The sequence below is a fragment of the Schistocerca gregaria genome, unplaced genomic scaffold, assembly GCF_023897955.1.
Source record: "Schistocerca gregaria isolate iqSchGreg1 unplaced genomic scaffold, iqSchGreg1.2 ptg000445l, whole genome shotgun sequence".
NCBI lineage: Eukaryota > Metazoa > Arthropoda > Insecta > Orthoptera > Acrididae > Schistocerca > Schistocerca gregaria.
Window position 1 is genome coordinate 178,018 of NW_026061867.1, and position 17,302 is coordinate 195,319.

At 46.7% G+C, this 17,302-nt stretch overlaps 10 non-coding genes across 10 annotated transcripts; all 10 read right to left on the reverse strand.

Annotated features, from left to right (window-relative positions):
- Positions 1-1,341: 1,341 nt before the first annotated feature.
- On the reverse strand, positions 1,342-1,414 carry Trnaf-gaa (transfer RNA phenylalanine (anticodon GAA)). The gene has a single exon. It is a non-coding gene; the product is annotated as a tRNA-Phe (tRNA).
- Positions 1,415-1,993: 579 nt separating this feature from the next.
- Positions 1,994-2,075, reverse strand: Trnas-uga (transfer RNA serine (anticodon UGA)). The gene has a single exon. It is a non-coding gene; the product is annotated as a tRNA-Ser (tRNA).
- Positions 2,076-3,567: 1,492 nt separating this feature from the next.
- Positions 3,568-3,640, reverse strand: Trnaf-gaa (transfer RNA phenylalanine (anticodon GAA)). Its single transcript has one exon. It is a non-coding gene; the product is annotated as a tRNA-Phe (tRNA).
- Positions 3,641-4,219: 579 nt separating this feature from the next.
- On the reverse strand, positions 4,220-4,301 carry Trnas-uga (transfer RNA serine (anticodon UGA)). Its single transcript has one exon. It is a non-coding gene; the product is annotated as a tRNA-Ser (tRNA).
- Positions 4,302-5,793: 1,492 nt separating this feature from the next.
- On the reverse strand, positions 5,794-5,866 carry Trnaf-gaa (transfer RNA phenylalanine (anticodon GAA)). The gene has a single exon. It is a non-coding gene; the product is annotated as a tRNA-Phe (tRNA).
- A 579-nt stretch (positions 5,867-6,445) lies between these two features.
- On the reverse strand, positions 6,446-6,527 carry Trnas-uga (transfer RNA serine (anticodon UGA)). Its single transcript has one exon. It is a non-coding gene; the product is annotated as a tRNA-Ser (tRNA).
- Positions 6,528-8,019: 1,492 nt separating this feature from the next.
- Positions 8,020-8,092, reverse strand: Trnaf-gaa (transfer RNA phenylalanine (anticodon GAA)). Its single transcript has one exon. It is a non-coding gene; the product is annotated as a tRNA-Phe (tRNA).
- A 579-nt stretch (positions 8,093-8,671) lies between these two features.
- On the reverse strand, positions 8,672-8,753 carry Trnas-uga (transfer RNA serine (anticodon UGA)). Its single transcript has one exon. It is a non-coding gene; the product is annotated as a tRNA-Ser (tRNA).
- An 888-nt stretch (positions 8,754-9,641) lies between these two features.
- Trnak-uuu (transfer RNA lysine (anticodon UUU)) lies at positions 9,642-9,714 on the reverse strand. The gene has a single exon. It is a non-coding gene; the product is annotated as a tRNA-Lys (tRNA).
- A 2,251-nt stretch (positions 9,715-11,965) lies between these two features.
- Positions 11,966-12,038, reverse strand: Trnaf-gaa (transfer RNA phenylalanine (anticodon GAA)). The gene has a single exon. It is a non-coding gene; the product is annotated as a tRNA-Phe (tRNA).
- Positions 12,039-17,302: the final 5,264 nt, after the last annotated feature.

Genomic DNA, 17,302 nt, shown 5'->3' on the forward strand with positions numbered 1-17,302 from the left:
ACTAGAACCCAGGACCCTTTGGTTGAAAACCTAACGCTCTACCGACTGAGCTATCCGCACCCACGCACGAGCATTGTCATACAGCTGCGTCGTGTGCGAGTGATTCGCATGTCGTAATTGCTGGCTTGTGGCTCCAATGGCGACTTCACCGACTTCCCACTGACGCGCCGCTGACGCTAGTTTTCTGGCGTCTTAAGCGATGGACATACTTGCAAGTAGCTGCGAGATCATTGAAAAGAAACGCGGCGCCATTGCTTTTGCCGCACTCGACTGATTGAATTGCAATTCCTAAAAAGGAATGAACCTTCGCTCTGTCCAACAATTTCAAGCACGTGTGTGTACTCACGAACTCGGCGAAGGCGCGAGAAAATGACGGGGGCGCACTCGTGGGCCTGCGACGGCTTCCTGCAGTCACATCGTCAGTGCGAGGTGGACCGGTAGGCACAGGAAGCAGCGGCCGTCGTGAAACTCAGCATTCTTAAACGGAAATTTTCGTCTTGTTTAGAATGGCGTCATTGGTTTGCACGCTCATTCATGCGCGTGAAAGTATTTGCTGCTCTTTACGCAGAATCGCACGCAGCCGGCGGGATTCGAAACTACTTTCGAGTCAGACGCCTTAACCACTCGGCCACGGCTGCCCCGAACGCAGCGTTCTCCCGACACGTGCAAATTGAACCGTTTAAAGCACTGTGGTGTCAGAAAACGGCGTTGCTGCATTCTTTTCCGTAGTGTTTCCACCACTACCAGAGGAAACGCTACCCTTAGGTTAAAAGCCTAATGCTCTACCGACTGAGCTATCCGGGCTCACAACGCCTTATGAAACATCTCACGATGCACAACGACACATTGACTCATGTCCTTTACTGTTGTGCAATCGCTGCATGGAGCTGTTAGTAGTTAAACGTCGCCTGAATGCTGTCTGCAAACTTATCGCGCAAAGCTCGTAACAGACCATCGAACAATGTTGACACACGATGCAAAAACAAACTGCAGCAGTCGTTACGTCTCATACGTTGGAGTAGAGGATTTACGTGTTTTGTCGACACTCATCGGGCAATTGGAAAATTCACAAGCACTTCGAATGCAATGTTTCCCACGTTTTCGCTCATTTCACGGTTCCGCTGGAGACGTTCTTCACCTCCTGGCACAAAACAGGGAACGCAGTCGGTAGGACGTTTTTTTATTTTCTTACTTCTCAGAGAGTTGCCTACTGTGTTCCTCTTATGGCAAGCACTAGACAACCAGAACAGTTACAGAAGAGAGTCATGTCCGTTCTCGGCTCTAGTTACATTATCACAAAGTCAGAGCAATTCCATTGGCGTCGGCTGCAAAACGAAGCCGTGCCGAAACCCGGGATCGAACCAGGGACCTTTAGATCTTCAGTCTAACGCTCTCCCAACTGAGCTATTTCGGCTGACGTACAGCGCCCCTCTTTTGCACGTCTGCCCCGTTGTCAATTTCACAGTCATCTTCGTCTGAAAGAACACAGGGACGCCGAAAGGCGAACAGCAGATGCAGTAAAGTACCACACACATTTCTTCTGCTTCCATCGTCGTAACTAGCAAACATGTCGACTCGATTCATGTAATATTGACTTCGCTGATGCTAGAAAAGCTGTGCTATATCGATGCCACGTGCAACTAGTGTGCAGAGAACGAGGCAGAGGAAGGAGTGAGCCTCTCCAACGTGTGTGAGGCAGTATCTAGCAGATACACGCGGTAAAACGTTTGACTTGCGTTTGCTCATTAATTGCTACACGTCATCGTCTGCAAGCTAAAATAATCACATCTGCACTGCCCAGAGAGGCGACACTTGCACTGACACCTGGTGGACGGTTGTGAGACGAGGAGATGAGCTGTGGCTTCTGGGCACGACTGTAGCGCTGCACCCTGGAGCCAAGAACACTGCACCTTGCTGGCGGCCCACGTGTTTAGTAGTGACGCAACTGCTAGGATGCAGCTGAACGTCCATCTTCTGAGAGCGAGAAAATTTCCGCAGTCGGCAGGACTCGAACCTACGCTCCCAGAGGGAATCTGATTTCAAGTCAGACGCCTTAACCACTCGGCCACGACTGCACGTCTCAGAAGCGTCTCTCGACAACTGAAACTCCCACCTTTGCAAGCAATCTCATGGCAGAAGGCAGCATGGGCTCACTCTTTTCTGTAGTGATTCCACTGCCAGCACATTAGACGTTACGAAAGTGTATTAATTTTCGCCCCGACAGGGACTAGAACCCAGGACCCTTTGGTTGAAAACCTAACGCTCTACCGACTGAGCTATCCGCACCCACGCACGAGCATTGTCATACAGCTGCGTCGTGTGCGAGTGATTCGCATGTCGTAATTGCTGGCTTGTGGCTCCAATGGCGACTTCACCGACTTCCCACTGACGCGCCGCTGACGCTAGTTTTCTGGCGTCTTAAGCGATGGACATACTTGCAAGTAGCTGCGAGATCATTGAAAAGAAACGCGGCGCCATTGCTTTTGCCGCACTCGACTGATTGAATTGCAATTCCTAAAAAGGAATGAACCTTCGCTCTGTCCAACAATTTCAAGCACGTGTGTGTACTCACGAACTCGGCGAAGGCGCGAGAAAATGACGGGGGCGCACTCGTGGGCCTGCGACGGCTTCCTGCAGTCACATCGTCAGTGCGAGGTGGACCGGTAGGCACAGGAAGCAGCGGCCGTCGTGAAACTCAGCATTCTTAAACGGAAATTTTCGTCTTGTTTAGAATGGCGTCATTGGTTTGCACGCTCATTCATGCGTGTGAAAGTATTTGCTGCTCTTTACGCAGAATCGCACGCAGCCGGCGGGATTCGAAACTACTTTCGAGTCAGACGCCTTAACCACTCGGCCACGGCTGCCCCGAACGCAGCGTTCTCCCGACACGTGCAAATTGAACCGTTTAAAGCACTGTGGTGTCAGAAAACGGCGTTGCTGCATTCTTTTCCGTAGTGTTTCCACCACTACCAGAGGAAACGCTACCCTTAGGTTAAAAGCCTAATGCTCTACCGACTGAGCTATCCGGGCTCACAACGCCTTATGAAACATCTCACGATGCACAACGACACATTGACTCATGTCCTTTACTGTTGTGCAATCGCTGCATGGAGCTGTTAGTAGTTAAACGTCGCCTGAATGCTGTCTGCAAACTTATCGCGCAAAGCTCGTAACAGACCATCGAACAATGTTGACACACGATGCAAAAACAAACTGCAGCAGTCGTTACGTCTCATACGTTGGAGTAGAGGATTTACGTGTTTTGTCGACACTCATCGGGCAATTGGAAAATTCACAAGCACTTCGAATGCAATGTTTCCCACGTTTTCGCTCATTTCACGGTTCCGCTGGAGACGTTCTTCACCTCCTGGCACAAAACAGGGAACGCAGTCGGTAGGACGTTTTTTTATTTTCTTACTTCTCAGAGAGTTGCCTACTGTGTTCCTCTTATGGCAAGCACTAGACAACCAGAACAGTTACAGAAGAGAGTCATGTCCGTTCTCGGCTCTAGTTACATTATCACAAAGTCAGAGCAATTCCATTGGCGTCGGCTGCAAAACGAAGCCGTGCCGAAACCCGGGATCGAACCAGGGACCTTTAGATCTTCAGTCTAACGCTCTCCCAACTGAGCTATTTCGGCTGACGTACAGCGCCCCTCTTTTGCACGTCTGCCCCGTTGTCAATTTCACAGTCATCTTCGTCTGAAAGAACACAGGGACGCCGAAAGGCGAACAGCAGATGCAGTAAAGTACCACACACATTTCTTCTGCTTCCATCGTCGTAACTAGCAAACATGTCGACTCGATTCATGTAATATTGACTTCGCTGATGCTAGAAAAGCTGTGCTATATCGATGCCACGTGCAACTAGTGTGCAGAGAACGAGGCAGAGGAAGGAGTGAGCCTCTCCAACGTGTGTGAGGCAGTATCTAGCAGATACACGCGGTAAAACGTTTGACTTGCGTTTGCTCATTAATTGCTACACGTCATCGTCTGCAAGCTAAAATAATCACATCTGCACTGCCCAGAGAGGCGACACTTGCACTGACACCTGGTGGACGGTTGTGAGACGAGGAGATGAGCTGTGGCTTCTGGGCACGACTGTAGCGCTGCACCCTGGAGCCAAGAACACTGCACCTTGCTGGCGGCCCACGTGTTTAGTAGTGACGCAACTGCTAGGATGCAGCTGAACGTCCATCTTCTGAGAGCGAGAAAATTTCCGCAGTCGGCAGGACTCGAACCTACGCTCCCAGAGGGAATCTGATTTCAAGTCAGACGCCTTAACCACTCGGCCACGACTGCACGCCTCAGAAGCGTCTCTCGACAACTGAAACTCCCACCTTTGCAAGCAATCTCATGGCAGAAGGCAGCATGGGCTCACTCTTTTCTGTAGTGATTCCACTGCCAGCACATTAGACGTTACGAAAGTGTATTAATTTTCGCCCCGACAGGGACTAGAACCCAGGACCCTTTGGTTGAAAACCTAACGCTCTACCGACTGAGCTATCCGCACCCACGCACGAGCATTGTCATACAGCTGCGTCGTGTGCGAGTGATTCGCATGTCGTAATTGCTGGCTTGTGGCTCCAATGGCGACTTCACCGACTTCCCACTGACGCGCCGCTGACGCTAGTTTTCTGGCGTCTTAAGCGATGGACATACTTGCAAGTAGCTGCGAGATCATTGAAAAGAAACGCGGCGCCATTGCTTTTGCCGCACTCGACTGATTGAATTGCAATTCCTAAAAAGGAATGAACCTTCGCTCTGTCCAACAATTTCAAGCACGTGTGTGTACTCACGAACTCGGCGAAGGCGCGAGAAAATGACGGGGGCGCACTCGTGGGCCTGCGACGGCTTCCTGCAGTCACATCGTCAGTGCGAGGTGGACCGGTAGGCACAGGAAGCAGCGGCCGTCGTGAAACTCAGCATTCTTAAACGGAAATTTTCGTCTTGTTTAGAATGGCGTCATTGGTTTGCACGCTCATTCATGCGCGTGAAAGTATTTGCTGCTCTTTACGCAGAATCGCACGCAGCCGGCGGGATTCGAAACTACTTTCGAGTCAGACGCCTTAACCACTCGGCCACGGCTGCCCCGAACGCAGCGTTCTCCCGACACGTGCAAATTGAACCGTTTAAAGCACTGTGGTGTCAGAAAACGGCGTTGCTGCATTCTTTTCCGTAGTGTTTCCACCACTACCAGAGGAAACGCTACCCTTAGGTTAAAAGCCTAATGCTCTACCGACTGAGCTATCCGGGCTCACAACGCCTTATGAAACATCTCACGATGCACAACGACACATTGACTCATGTCCTTTACTGTTGTGCAATCGCTGCATGGAGCTGTTAGTAGTTAAACGTCGCCTGAATGCTGTCTGCAAACTTATCGCGCAAAGCTCGTAACAGACCATCGAACAATGTTGACACACGATGCAAAAACAAACTGCAGCAGTCGTTACGTCTCATACGTTGGAGTAGAGGATTTACGTGTTTTGTCGACACTCATCGGGCAATTGGAAAATTCACAAGCACTTCGAATGCAATGTTTCCCACGTTTTCGCTCATTTCACGGTTCCGCTGGAGACGTTCTTCACCTCCTGGCACAAAACAGGGAACGCAGTCGGTAGGACGTTTTTTTATTTTCTTACTTCTCAGAGAGTTGCCTACTGTGTTCCTCTTATGGCAAGCACTAGACAACCAGAACAGTTACAGAAGAGAGTCATGTCCGTTCTCGGCTCTAGTTACATTATCACAAAGTCAGAGCAATTCCATTGGCGTCGGCTGCAAAACGAAGCCGTGCCGAAACCCGGGATCGAACCAGGGACCTTTAGATCTTCAGTCTAACGCTCTCCCAACTGAGCTATTTCGGCTGACGTACAGCGCCCCTCTTTTGCACGTCTGCCCCGTTGTCAATTTCACAGTCATCTTCGTCTGAAAGAACACAGGGACGCCGAAAGGCGAACAGCAGATGCAGTAAAGTACCACACACATTTCTTCTGCTTCCATCGTCGTAACTAGCAAACATGTCGACTCGATTCATGTAATATTGACTTCGCTGATGCTAGAAAAGCTGTGCTATATCGATGCCACGTGCAACTAGTGTGCAGAGAACGAGGCAGAGGAAGGAGTGAGCCTCTCCAACGTGTGTGAGGCAGTATCTAGCAGATACACGCGGTAAAACGTTTGACTTGCGTTTGCTCATTAATTGCTACACGTCATCGTCTGCAAGCTAAAATAATCACATCTGCACTGCCCAGAGAGGCGACACTTGCACTGACACCTGGTGGACGGTTGTGAGACGAGGAGATGAGCTGTGGCTTCTGGGCACGACTGTAGCGCTGCACCCTGGAGCCAAGAACACTGCACCTTGCTGGCGGCCCACGTGTTTAGTAGTGACGCAACTGCTAGGATGCAGCTGAACGTCCATCTTCTGAGAGCGAGAAAATTTCCGCAGTCGGCAGGACTCGAACCTACGCTCCCAGAGGGAATCTGATTTCAAGTCAGACGCCTTAACCACTCGGCCACGACTGCACGTCTCAGAAGCGTCTCTCGACAACTGAAACTCCCACCTTTGCAAGCAATCTCATGGCAGAAGGCAGCATGGGCTCACTCTTTTCTGTAGTGATTCCACTGCCAGCACATTAGACGTTACGAAAGTGTATTAATTTTCGCCCCGACAGGGACTAGAACCCAGGACCCTTTGGTTGAAAACCTAACGCTCTACCGACTGAGCTATCCGCACCCACGCACGAGCATTGTCATACAGCTGCGTCGTGTGCGAGTGATTCGCATGTCGTAATTGCTGGCTTGTGGCTCCAATGGCGACTTCACCGACTTCCCACTGACGCGCCGCTGACGCTAGTTTTCTGGCGTCTTAAGCGATGGACATACTTGCAAGTAGCTGCGAGATCATTGAAAAGAAACGCGGCGCCATTGCTTTTGCCGCACTCGACTGATTGAATTGCAATTCCTAAAAAGGAATGAACCTTCGCTCTGTCCAACAATTTCAAGCACGTGTGTGTACTCACGAACTCGGCGAAGGCGCGAGAAAATGACGGGGGCGCACTCGTGGGCCTGCGACGGCTTCCTGCAGTCACATCGTCAGTGCGAGGTGGACCGGTAGGCACAGGAAGCAGCGGCCGTCGTGAAACTCAGCATTCTTAAACGGAAATTTTCGTCTTGTTTAGAATGGCGTCATTGGTTTGCACGCTCATTCATGCGTGTGAAAGTATTTGCTGCTCTTTACGCAGAATCGCACGCAGCCGGCGGGATTCGAAACTACTTTCGAGTCAGACGCCTTAACCACTCGGCCACGGCTGCCCCGAACGCAGCGTTCTCCCGACACGTGCAAATTGAACCGTTTAAAGCACTGTGGTGTCAGAAAACGGCGTTGCTGCATTCTTTTCCGTAGTGTTTCCACCACTACCAGAGGAAACGCTACCCTTAGGTTAAAAGCCTAATGCTCTACCGACTGAGCTATCCGGGCTCACAACGCCTTATGAAACATCTCACGATGCACAACGACACATTGACTCATGTCCTTTACTGTTGTGCAATCGCTGCATGGAGCTGTTAGTAGTTAAACGTCGCCTGAATGCTGTCTGCAAACTTATCGCGCAAAGCTCGTAACAGACCATCGAACAATGTTGACACACGATGCAAAAACAAACTGCAGCAGTCGTTACGTCTCATACGTTGGAGTAGAGGATTTACGTGTTTTGTCGACACTCATCGGGCAATTGGAAAATTCACAAGCACTTCGAATGCAATGTTTCCCACGTTTTCGCTCATTTCACGGTTCCGCTGGAGACGTTCTTCACCTCCTGGCACAAAACAGGGAACGCAGTCGGTAGGACGTTTTTTTATTTTCTTACTTCTCAGAGAGTTGCCTACTGTGTTCCTCTTATGGCAAGCACTAGACAACCAGAACAGTTACAGAAGAGAGTCATGTCCGTTCTCGGCTCTAGTTACATTATCACAAAGTCAGAGCAATTCCATTGGCGTCGGCTGCAAAACGAAGCCGTGCCGAAACCCGGGATCGAACCAGGGACCTTTAGATCTTCAGTCTAACGCTCTCCCAACTGAGCTATTTCGGCTGACGTACAGCGCCCCTCTTTTGCACGTCTGCCCCGTTGTCAATTTCACAGTCATCTTCGTCTGAAAGAACACAGGGACGCCGAAAGGCGAACAGCAGATGCAGTAAAGTACCACACACATTTCTTCTGCTTCCATCGTCGTAACTAGCAAACATGTCGACTCGATTCATGTAATATTGACTTCGCTGATGCTAGAAAAGCTGTGCTATATCGATGCCACGTGCAACTAGTGTGCAGAGAACGAGGCAGAGGAAGGAGTGAGCCTCTCCAACGTGTGTGAGGCAGTATCTAGCAGATACACGCGGTAAAACGTTTGACTTGCGTTTGCTCATTAATTGCTACACGTCATCGTCTGCAAGCTAAAATAATCACATCTGCACTGCCCAGAGAGGCGACACTTGCACTGACACCTGGTGGACGGTTGTGAGACGAGGAGATGAGCTGTGGCTTCTGGGCACGACTGTAGCGCTGCACCCTGGAGCCAAGAACACTGCACCTTGCTGGCGGCCCACGTGTTTAGTAGTGACGCAACTGCTAGGATGCAGCTGAACGTCCATCTTCTGAGAGCGAGAAAATTTCCGCAGTCGGCAGGACTCGAACCTACGCTGCCAGAGGGAATCTGATTTCAAGTCAGACGCCTTAACCACTCGGCCACGACTGCCGGTCGCAATAGCGTCTTCCGACAAGTGAAAGTGCCACCTTTAGAAGCAATCCAATGGCAGAAAGCTGCGTGGCCTCACTCTTTTCTGTAGTGTTTCCATTGCCAGCACATTAGCCGTTACGAAAGTGTATTAATTTTCGCCTAGACATTGCCTTGAACCCAACACCCTTTGGTTGAAAATCAAACGCTCTACCGACTGAGCTATCGTACAGCTGCGTGGCGGGCGAGTCATTCGCATGACGTAATTACTGGCTTGTGGCTCCAATGGCGACTTCACCGACTTCCCTCTGACGCACCGCTGACGCTAGTTTTCTGTCGTCTTAAGTGGTCGACATACTTGCAAGTAGCTGCGAGATCTTAAGAAAAGAAACGCTGCACCATTGCTTTTGCCGCACTCGAATGACTGTATTGCGATTCTTAAAAAAGAGAGAAATGAATGTTTGCTCTGTCCAACGCTTCCAAGCACGTCTGTGTACACACGAACTCGGCGTCGACGCGAGAAAATGACGGGAGCGCACTCATGGGCCTGCGACGGCTTTCTGCAGTCCCAGCGTCAGTAAGAGGTGAACCGGTAGCCACAGAAAGCAGCGGCCGCCGCGACACTCAGTATTGTTAAACGGAAATTTTCTTCTTGTTGAGGATGGCGTCATTGGTATGCAACCGCGTTCACGTGTGTGAAAATATTTGCTCCTCTATATGCAAAATCGCACGCAGCCGGTAGGATTCGAACATACGCTCCCACAGGGAATCTGATTTCGAGTCAGACGCCTTAACCACTCGGACACGAAACATGCAACTGCTACGGTTTAAAGCACTGTGGCGTCAGAAAACGGCGTAGCTGCATTCTTTTCCGTAGTGTTTCCACCGCTACCAAAGTATTAAAATCACCGCCCGAACAGGGACTTGAACCCTGGACCCTTAGGTTAAAAGCCTAATGCTCTACCGACTGAGCTATCCGGGCTCACACGACGTTAGAGATCATCCCACGATGCACAGGTATACATTGACTCATGTCCTTCACAGTTGTGCTATCGCTGCATCGAGCTGTTACTAATTAAACGTCCCTGAATGCTGTCTACAAACGTGTCGCACTAAGCTCGTAGCAGACTATCGAAGAATGCTGACACACGATGCAAAAACAAACCGCAGCAGTCGTTAGGTCTCATACGTTGGAGTAGAGGATTTACGTGTTTTGTCGACATTCACTGGGCAATTGGAAAATTCACAAGCATTTCGAATGCAATGCTTCCCACGTTTTCGCTCATTTCACGGTTCCGTTGGAGACGTTCTTTACCTCCTGACACAAAAAAGGGAACGCAGTCGGTAGGACTTTTCGTATTTTCTTACTTCTCAGGGAGTTGCCTACTGTGTTCCTCTTACGGCATGCACTAGATAACCTGAACAGTTACAGGATAGAGTCATTTTTGTTCTCGGCTGTACTTACATCATCACAGACTCGGAGCAATTCCATTGGCATCAGCTTCAAAACAAACACTTGCCGAAACCCGGGATCGGACCAGTGACCTTTAGATCTTCAGTCTAACGCTCTCCCCCCAACTGAGCTATTTTTTGTTTTTACTAGACCAGTGCTCTACCACTTTCTTTTTTGCATTACTGGTGCCTTAAACCAGCGCCTTAGACCGGTTTTTTTAGTTTTTTTGTTTTTCTAACGCTCTTCCAAAGTTTGTTTTCTTCCTTAACCACTTTTTTTTTCCTTAACCCCCTTTTTTTTTACTTCTCTTGTCAATAAGTAGATCGCAATGAAGGCAGGATCCCGGACGCGCAGCAACATCAGTGGGGCCTCTTCGCGGCACTGCAAGTGCGTCACGACACAGAACCCCTCCCCCATCATGACATGGGAGGACACAGACCTTTTGTCTGTCTCCTCTGAGATTATTTATATCATGGAACAAAATTTTTACTGTGGACGTTGCGGTTTTTCCCTTATTTTATTTTATGTTTTTTTTATTTTTTTTATTTGCTCTGTTTGGTTCTTGAATGTTGTAATTTGTTTTTACCTTTTTCTGTTGTGGTTTTTTTTTCGTACATAATACCGTGTAGAAGCCGTAGTCACTTCTCAGAGATTAATAAAATAGGTCACTCAGTCCACTGTTTACTTGTTACTTGCTTATAGTTTCTATCGTGTTGTTCGTTTTTATCCTATGCCTGTCCTCTTGAAGACTATATTCAACATGTTGCCGTAGTGTTTTTTATGGTCACTGAATTTTTTTGATTCCCAATAAGCGGATTCCATATAGACGATGAAATCAATTGAATTGTCAGATCCATTCCTTCCAATTACGTAATGTGTGTAGTGACCCATGAGCCACATGACAGCGTTATTTTTGCTTTCTGGAAAAAATGTCACTTCAGGCTGTAATAGCGTTTGTGGTGTATAATTGCGGCCATCACTTCTGGTGAGGAGTGCAATCTTCCATCTGATCCATGTCCAATTGTGAAATTGTCCTCTGCACGTGAATCTGTGTTGATGTGTGTCCACGAATCCACACTTAGTGCAGTGATTTGTGGCACACAGTCCTATCTGATAAAGTTTTGCATTGGTTGGTATAGTGTCGCTGACTACCTTGTACCAAGTGGAAGCCACGTTTGTTGAATGGATTTTGAGGCTAAGGTTTTTCCATACAGTACGCCATATGACGTTCGGATATTTGATTTCTATGGTATTTTGTGTATCCGATTTGTGCCATGTGTTTAGAATCTCCTTTGTAGTTATATTTGACTTGTACATTGTGCGTGCCTCTAAGTAGCCGACCTCAATATAAAATTTCTTGATATGCGTTAGTGTGTTGTTTAGTTTGCCCACATTAACTGGGGGTTGCAGGGAACCAGGCTGGACAGTTGTGAATAGTCGGGAGGTGATGTTATCTCTATCCTTATTAATCATAAACAGGGTTCTTTTGATGTAAAGTGCAGTTGCCTTTGTAACCAAATTAGTTAGCTCTAACCCGCCCATCAGTCTTGCTATGGTTCCGTTGGAGACGTTCTTTACCTCCTGACACAAAAAAGGGAACGCAGTCGGTAGGACTTTTCGTATTTTCTTACTTCTCAGGGAGTTGCCTACTGTGTTCCTCTTACGGCATGCACTAGATAACCTGAACAGTTACAGGATAGAGTCATTTTTGTTCTCGGCTGTACTTACATCATCACAGACTCGGAGCAATTCCATTGGCATCAGCTTCAAAACAAACACTTGCCGAAACCCGGGATCGAACCAGGGACCTTTAGATCTTCAGTCTAACGCTCTCCCAACTGAGCTATTTCGGCTCACGCGTATGTCTGCATACTCGCGCGTCTTCGTTAACCTCTGAATCGCCGCCAATTTCACAGTCATCTTCGTCTGATAAGACACAGGGACGCTGAAAGGCGAGCAGCAGATGCAGTGAAGTACCACACACATATCTTCTGATTCCATCATCGTAAGAAGCAAACATGTCGACTCGATTCATGTAATATTGACTTCGCTGGCGCTAGAAAACCTTTACTATATCGATGCCACGTGCAACTCGTGTGCAGAGAACGAGACACAAGAAGGAGTGAGCCTCTCCACTATGTGAGAGGCAGTATCAAGCAGAAACACACGCTAAAACATTTGACTTGCGTTAGCTCATAAATTGCTACACGTCACCGTCTGCAAGCTAAAATGGACACATCTGTACTGCCCAGAGAGGCGACACTTGCACTCACACCTGGTGGACGGCAGTGAGACGAGGAGATGAGCTGTGGCTTCTGGGAGCGACTGTAGCGCTGCACCCAAGAACACTGCACATTGCTGGCGACCCACGTGTTTAGTAGAGACGCAACTGCTAGGATGCAGCTGAACGTCCATCTTCTAAGAGCGAGAAAATTTCCGCAGTCGGCAGGACTCGAACCTACGCTCCCAGAGGGAATCTGATTTCAAGTCAGACGCCTTAACCACTTTTTTTTTTTTTTTTTTTTTTTGTAAGGAACTTGGCAGCATGAGGCAGGCGGAGGCAAAGCGGGCAGGGGTCAAAATCTCGAGGCCTGGCCGCGATGTCTCCACCCAGTCCTGTTGCTGAGGCGTGTCTTTATCATAGTTTTCAATAAGAAATTTTACAACTTGTGTATACGTAGATATATGCTGTTTTGCCTTCGAAATCCTGAACCAAAAGATGCTTCATTTGAAACAAAAAATGTATGTCATGCCGAGGCAATAGAGATTGAAGGTGATAGCTTTAGTGCTCTTTTTTTTTTTTTTTTTTTTTTTTTTTTTTTTTTTTTTTTTTTTTTTTTTTTTCCCCTCATCCACTGCTTCTCGGCAACCTAGCATACTTCTTTGTAATAGATAATAAAGTTGTGGGAAGTAGTGGACCCTGAACCTGTATATTATTTTTTTTTAATTTCTGTTTAGTTTTTTGTTTTATTGTTATTATTATTATTTTTGTTTGTTTGTTTTTTTTTTTTTTTGTAAAAGAAAAATCTTCATGGAATGTGAAGAAGGAATTTTATGTTAAGGCACTAATTCCATAGCCTCCTTTCCTTCTTAAGATTAATAATAATAATAAAAAAGTATGTTCCCTTCCATGGAAACAAATGAGACTTCCTTCTCAGTCATAAAATGAATGTATAAGAAAACAATTTATCTTTAACCCTGCGATACTGGCTTTCGGCTTCGGCTTCTTCTGTGCAATAAACAAAATAGTCTTCTTTGCCAGCAGAAGATAAGTGATTGTAATATGAAACTGTAAAAGTGTACTTCTCCCCAATTGTTTTTGTTTAAGCGTCGTTTCGCTTAAATAAACGATTTTTGTTTATCTCGTTGGCTTGTCAACCAATGCCCAGTCGCTCGAATACAATTTTAAGCATATTGCCGTAGTTTTTCTTGTGGTCTTTATATTTCAGGGCGTTATAAAAAGCACACTTTAAGTACATGTAAAAATCAGTGGAATTGTCATTTCCCAGGTGATTAATTACGTAATTCACATAGTGTCCCATTAACCAATGGACCGAGTTGTTTTTTGCTGCTGGAAAATAGCAAGTCTGAGGCCTGAGGAATGTAACAGGGGGAAAATTTTCCACCGAAGATCTCGTAAGAAAAGCCAGTTGTTCCCTAATCCAATTACAGAGTTGTAGATTGCCACCGCACGTGAATCTGTGCACTAACGTGTCGATCAATTTACATTTGAGACATAGGTTCGTGTCGCTGACGCCGATTGCATGTAACCTTTCATTGGTGCTTACGGTCTCATTCACTGTTTTATACCACGCTGACTTGACGTCCGATGGTAGACCACGCATATTAATATTTTTCCATATGGCGTCCCAATCAGTGTGTGGGTATTTACTTTCCAATTTGTTTCTCCCCTCCATTTTCTTTCGATGGGACAGAATATCGCGGGCCGTGATCCGTCGTGAGTTGATGATGACACCGCCGAGATAGCTGAATTCCACAAAATATACACGAACGTACTGGAGCCGGTTATTTATTTTTTGCACATTCACCGGCGCCTGTAAACTGGCAGGCCTGACAACTTCAAATAATTTAGTTGTAATGCTATCAGCGTGGTCGCTAAGGATAGTGGCGGTCCTTTTTATAAAAAGCGCAGACGCCTTATTTCTGATGTCAACTAACCCCAAACCTCCATTCCTGGGATCTAAGGTCGCAGTTTGTGCGTCGACTCTGAATATATCCCCTCTCCAAAGATAGCTGGCAATGGTAGACATTATCTTTTTTCCAATCATTTTCGGTAGTGGGAAGATCTGTGCTATAAAGTAACTCCTGGAGAGAATGCAGTGGTTAATGAAAATCACCCTCTGAACTTGGTTCAAGTTACGGTGGAGGTTTTCTCTTGTTGTTCCAAGAAGTTGTCCCGACGTATTTCTCCAATTGATAGCTGCCATTTTTAACGGACAAGGTGTCAGTGTTATTCCTAGTGCTTTGCATTGGGTGACCATTGTGGCCCAGGCTAAGGTGGTATGTTGAAAACCCCGCAGGTTTAGGAGTTTGCTTTTGTTTGCGTTGACACCTGCTCCGGAAACTCTACAGTACTTTTTAATTAGCGTTTCCAATTTCAAAATGTCATCGGGATTTCGCAGGACGACTCCGACATCATCGGCATAGGCGTTTATGACTGTTCGGTGACCAGATAATGTGATGCCAGTTAGAGTGGCATGAACACTGCGGAGGAAAGGTTCTAATGAAAGCACGAATAGGAACATGGAGAGGGGGCTTCCTTGAGGAACGCCGCGCCTGATCTGAATCTGCTTTGTCCTCTGGCAGTTAACTGATATACAAGCGCTGATGCCTGTTGCAACATTGCTGATCACACTTACGACTCGCTCATTAAAACCTATTTTGTTCAGTGTGGCACTAAGGAATCTATGATCCACACGATCAAATGCTTTCTGGAAGTCAATAAACATGATAGCACATTTTATGGTGGTCACAGCAGTGATGGCAATTATATCTCTATATTCAGCTATGCTTTTGAAAATGCTCTTGGTAGGCACACAGGACTGGTATGGACTTACTATCTTTTTAGCCAACTGAGAGAGTCTGTTGTTTAAAATTCTGCCGATGATTTTATAATCAGAGTTTAACAGGGAGATAGGACGAAAGTTGTTGAGGTTTCTTTTTGCAGCATTTTTTGGGATTAGTACTATTGTGCTCTCTTTAAAAACAGCAGGTAAATGCTTTCCCTGAAGCACCTCGTTCGTCATTCGGGTAAACATGTCACCAATCAGTGGCCAGTATCGTTTATAAAATTCAACAGGCAAACCATCCGGTCCCGGCGATTTCCTCAGAGGAGATTTGCAGATGATTCTGTGGATATCTTCGTTAGTACACTCAACGAGAAGGTCTTCGTTTTCCTCGTCCGAGACCTGTGGAGCTATGTAACTAAGGAACTCATCGAAGGACTCTTCACATACCGGGTTGGCAGTGTATAGGTCTTCGTAATATTTGTGCACTGCATTGACGATGTCTCTCTGAGTCGTGAGTGTCTCGCCAGTTTCAGACTGAAGTCCATCAATGAAGGTGCGTCTCCTGTTTCTTTCGTGCTTCAGTAGATGGTACAAGGAAGCATGTTCATCCTCCACGACTGTCTTAGCCTTGGATTTTAATTTCAGACCCTCCATCTGCTGTCTTTTAAGACTGAGCAATTTGGCCTTAGTTTGCTTGATATCTGCCAGACGGACGTTGGAAGTGTTTGCCTGCTCATATAAATTTCGCAGCATGGTATAATAAAATTCGATGGAATTTTTCAAGTCTTTCGATCGTTGTACACTATACTGGATGAGAACTTTTCTCAGTTTAGGCTTTGCCCTGTTGCACCACCAGTCTAGTACTGAGACGTGTCTATCTGCAGAGCGGAGGCACAATGCCCACGCTTCTGTCAAACTTTCTTCTAATCCGTCGTCCTGCATCAGTGACGTATTAAGGTGCCATGAACTTCTAAAACGGCGAGTGGGTTGCGCAGTAAGGTTGATGGAAGCTAGCACGGAGCTATGATCAGAAAAGTAAACTGGAATCGCCTCTGCTTTAATGAAGGAGCTAACTAGACTTTGCGATATGTAGAGTCTGTCGATCCTGCTACGTGAGTGAGGACCTAGGAATGTAAATGCCACAAAAGTGGGATACATTATTTCCCAAGCATCTTTAAGCTGTAAAACAGTGACGAAACGCTTCAGTTCACTGCAGTTATTAAAATTCGGAACCTGGTCTTTCTTATTTATCACACAATTAAAATCACCGCCTATTATAAGATCTTTTGGGTTTTTCCGTAATAAATAAATGATTTCTTCTTTATAGAACTGTGCTCTTTCCATTCTATTGGATGTGCCAGAAGGGGCATACAGATTGATAAGGGTAGAACCAAAGACTTTTATACCTATCGCTCTGCCGGAGTCCAACCTCTCGATATCCGAGACAGGAATCCCCTCCCTGACTAAAATTGCTGTACCGACGTTGGTGTCAAGTGAGACATTTAAAATCGCCAAATATCCAGGCACTGTAAGATTAGTCAGCACTACTTCCTGTAGGAAAGCAATGTCCGTCCCTGACTCATATAAATAATCCTTGAGCGCTGTAACTTTAGTCACGGATGTAATCCTGTTAATATTGATAGTCGTAATTGTATATGCCTGGGACATTTAGTTTGCATAAAAAGTAAATAAGTGATGAAAAAGATAACAAAAAAAAAAAGAAAAGAGATGTGCAGCTTCTAGAAGAGAGAAACGACTCCGCTTAAACAAACATCTAAAAGAATAGTCAGTATTTGAAGCTCGGTAAACACTTCATCTGGTTCCTCTGAAATATGACTAAGACAGTAGTACAATTAGAAATGAAACTGGTTCAACAAAATCCCTTTTTTTTTTTTCATCTTACAGCCTCATTTTGGTGCAGGATTCCGAACATCTCGGGTTTTAGTTTTACCGAGGGGCTTTGCATCACTAATGTCACTTGAAGGTACCTCCTTAGGTCTTTCCGTGATGATTTCATACAAGACGTTCTTGGCCGTCGCTTCCTCTTGTGCTGGTTGTTGTTTGCTTTGGTTACGGGAAGCTTTGAG